Raw genomic sequence first — 4,109 nt, 5'->3', positions numbered from 1 at the left:
TTGAAACTTGCATCAATGCTGGACAGTTCAAATAGCAAGCAGTTGAATTACAGAAATGACGTGGATCATGCATTTCAGTTCTGACAAGTGGAAAGTAACGGTCCCCTCCTTGCATGCATAGGTGCCTTTAGACAAATACATACTCGGGTGTGTGATTGTGACGCATATCAAGGGTCAACAGAAGGCCATGTGGAGCCAGTGTGATATTCTTCATGAAGGCTAAAGTAAAATTGTACAACAGCTGCTGTACCATGCAGAAAAAAAATTGATCATTTAGTGTATGATTAACTGACCATGAATAGCATCTTACTCAGAGTATGATGTGATATATATCTGGTTTAGCATCCCAAAATAACTACGGCTATGAGGAACACAATAGTTGAGGGCTCCGGTATGATTTCGACCATCTGGGGTTCTTTTACATGCACTGACACCGCACGGTGCATGACGGCCTATTGTTTCGCCTCTATTAAAATGTCTCTGCTGTGGCTGGAACCAAATCTGCATCTTTGGGTTCAGCAGCCAAGCACTCTAACTACTGAGCCAGCACAACGGGGCCAAGTATCAAAATGCATGCCATTACATTTCTTTCTAGCCTGTGGTTTTCTTCACAGAACTAATGTATACAAGGAAAAGTAAACAGCAAGAAAACACTAGTTTTATTGCACATTATATTCACATTTCAGCAAACATTCTCTAGGAAAAAATTTCTCATAATGTTTTCATGGAAACCATGAACAAAACAAAACAATGCACTTACTCCACTCGAATTATTAATGGGCAAGGTTGCATCTATGCTACTACACTGCGCTTATCACAAAACCACCAGCCCCATCTGCTTTGGCCAATCACTTGATGGAACTAACGGAGACAGATGTCGCACACCACAGACTGGTCGTCTCGCAACATATCTCTGCATATGTTGCATTTCAATTTCATGCCTTTCCACTTAGTTTCAACTGTTGCCAGCATTACTAGTCACCCATCTTTTCTGAAATTCGTTTTTACGCTGTTGGGATCAGCATCCTTGTTAACGACGGTCTCTGGCATTTTAGATGCTATCATTTTCACATCTTCCTCATCTGGAAGAACGAAGGAAATGACAAGCTTTGAGCAGACAAAAAATTAGGGAGACTCCTAATCTCCACCTGTAAGGGTATGGTGTGCCAGCGTTAATGGTTCTTGTCTGCAGATCCCACTGTGGATTCTCGTTAATTTACATGCCCTTTGCTACAAACATTACTACTAATTCCTTAATTCATGTCTCTGTTATCTCAGATATACTCATTAGCATATGGTCGTAGGCTGCCCTGTTAGGTGATAGACAACCTAGCATAGACCTCTGTAAGCCTCAACCTTTCTTAATTGGAGCTGAAACGTTGAAGCTGAAATATTTCAAATATAACTTTGTAAGCTTGGCTTAACAGCTCCTGCCATGTCGTGTGGCCTCGTGACATTTGGCTCGTGGCACTTTTGGCTTGTGCACAGGGGTCATCTGTTAAACACTGGTTAACATGCATGAAAAATACATTTTCACACAAACTGGTGGCAAATGGTCAAGTGGTGCACTGAAGATTCTGAAATGTATACCTATATTCATGCAAGGATCGCATCATCACATAACATGATCAAGAGTTCTATCAGTACCTGTAGTTACATAGCATACCTATATTCATGCAAGGATCGCATCATCACATAACATGATCAAGAGTTCTATCAGTACCTGTAGTTACATAGCATTTCAATGCCCATTAAAGGACCACCTCAGACAATGGTTGTTATCTCAAGACCTGTTCTAACAGCGTACTGACGCCATTCCACTGAGCGATGGACATGTATATGCATACCCTAGATAGCTCATATTGTGGATCTCATTTATTTCTATGACTTCCAAGGAGTTCCTGTCGTCAGAAACTTTATGAAATCGGGGCAGTAGTCTTGAAAGGTGATGAAAAGAAATAACCAGGTTACCTTGACGCAATGCTAAATTAGAGGGTGAATATGCTGCATGAAGATACCAAGAAGCTTGTACAAAGAAAAGTGAGAGTGAAATGGCAGGATTTTTGAAACATTGAAATAAACTACAAACTACACTTGTCAAACCTGTCATTAAGGAATGGAAATCATGCAGTAATCAAAAACGCAACATGGAAGCCATTTTAGGTCATCTTCACAAAACACATACCCACACCTCACACACAGCTTCATACTTATGAAAGAGGACAAACCAATATGCAAGGAGTGTGGAGATGAACTAACAATAAACCATATCTTACACATGCGCCAGAGTCGAGAAAAGAGGAAACATTTTGTACAATTTCCAACAGATCCATTTCCATCCCAGCATGATCCTAGGAGAGACGTGCAAATTTCCTGCATTTTTGGTTTCCTAAAATGTTCCTAAAAGAGCTACATCCTAAAGAACTTTTTTAGTCATTACACACAAAATAAATACATTAAACCTTGTTCTTGGTGCATGGCAGCATTAGTCGCTTAGGCACCATAAAAATCAACACAATGCTGTAAGGTATACCTTGGTTAGCTATGTTATATGAGACAAGCTTTCGGCCTGGTGTGGTCCTTATTCACGTGACAGCGCTGTCATGAGGGTCTATGTCCCAGCGATCGGAAAGTGACCTATTCCAATAATTTTACAAACTGAAGGTGATTGTACAGATTTCTAAAGACTGGAGTGCTCAACTGTTTTATCAACGTCCGCCTGCTTTGACAGCCTGGAGTGAAACTGTTGAAGAGAATACATTTTTGAACATTTAACGCGTTTCTGAAGGCGTTGCTTTCAATTACGGGGCCAACAAAAAGCAGGTGAATGTCAAACGCCGCCTAGATAGGCTTTCTAGCAAGACAGCGGTGTAGCGTGGAAAATCGCTCCGCCGATCCATCGCTGGCGCCGCTGACTTGAAAGGCGAACTGTTCAAACTTATATAGCTACTGACCACACCTGAAACACTGAATTGCGCATGATCAAGGCAGAATTTCTTTAACACTGAGCACTGGTAGCTATCGATTTCGCGCCCAATATTGTGAAAATCTGTCCTCTCTTCGATCATTGATACGTCCACGGTTGAACATTTATGCGCCTCGGGGTAGGCCAGCCGTGGGAACATGGATGCGTGGTTGTAGCAACGATCGCTTGCATGGCACACTCTGCAAAATTCCAAGAGTCAGCTTCTTCAACGAAATGTGCAGCGCACATTTTCTACCGCGTACCTAAGCCCGGCGATGCATGCATATCGATCCCGATCGTTTCAAAGCTGCGCGGCCGTTCAGTCGGGTCACGCTAACCTCGAGCATGCGGGGGTTTAAACTACATGTACACAAACTTCAACGACAAGAAAAAGATGCAGCCTAAGCACTTTAGTCAAGTAATCCCCTATATACCAAAGAACATTGCTGTTCACAGGGAATTCGGATCATTCACGCTTCCGGCTTTCCGGTTGTGCACTCTTGCGGTGCGGTGCGGTGCAGTAGGTCTTCGCCTCGACGAGTCGATGTGCAGGCCTCTAGTAGATTCGGCATGTCTTCTGCCACGGCTCTGAGGTAGAATTTAAACGAAGAATTTAGCTAAAAACATCCTGTTTCCTCGGTCTGCATGTGAGGAACGAGCATAATGCCATTTCACATACATACTTTGGACTGCCGAATGTTCAGCTGCACGACGAGGTGTGTGTGTGTTGTGCCGGCGCTAGATCTTCAGAGGTCGATGCTGGACCTAAGACAGCGTAAATGCTAGGAATAGCTCGCTCGCATTACGGGCAGATCGAGGTGATAGTTTAGTGCGAAGCGAAAGCTGCTCGTGAATGTGCGTATCTCGATGCCAGCTGGTGGAGCTGGTGCAGTACGTAGCATATCGCCTGCAGCTATGTGCTTGACAGCGATGTTTGCCGTACACAACCCTAAGTGAAGACCGTGATCTATGTTAGAACGGATACACTCTTCGTAGCACCTCATCGAGAGTCGCGGCTAGCTGATATCATAGAGGATGAGATCCATTCACGCGTAGCAAGCGGAATGGGGCCGCGTTCGACGTGCATATAGCCATGAGCCTGTATATCGACGTCCGCCGTATCTTTACGAGAATCGAATGGATC

At 43.6% G+C, this 4,109-nt stretch overlaps 1 long non-coding RNA gene across 1 annotated transcript; it reads right to left on the bottom strand.

Annotated features, from left to right (window-relative positions):
• Nucleotides 1-636: 636 nt before the first annotated feature.
• LOC146207357 (uncharacterized) lies at nucleotides 637-4,109 on the bottom strand. Its single transcript, XR_014703072.1, has 2 exons — nucleotides 3,649-4,109; nucleotides 637-3,553 (listed from the first exon to the last, which is right to left on the bottom strand). It is a non-coding gene; the product is annotated as an uncharacterized LOC146207357 (long non-coding RNA).

Source organism: Amblyomma maculatum, chromosome 1 (assembly GCF_055883805.1).
Source record: "Amblyomma maculatum isolate TAMU_Amacu chromosome 1, ASM5588380v1, whole genome shotgun sequence".
Taxonomy (NCBI): domain Eukaryota; kingdom Metazoa; phylum Arthropoda; class Arachnida; order Ixodida; family Ixodidae; genus Amblyomma; species Amblyomma maculatum.
Note: the sequence above shows the minus strand (reverse complement) of the source record. Positions and strands in the feature narration are given on the sequence as shown.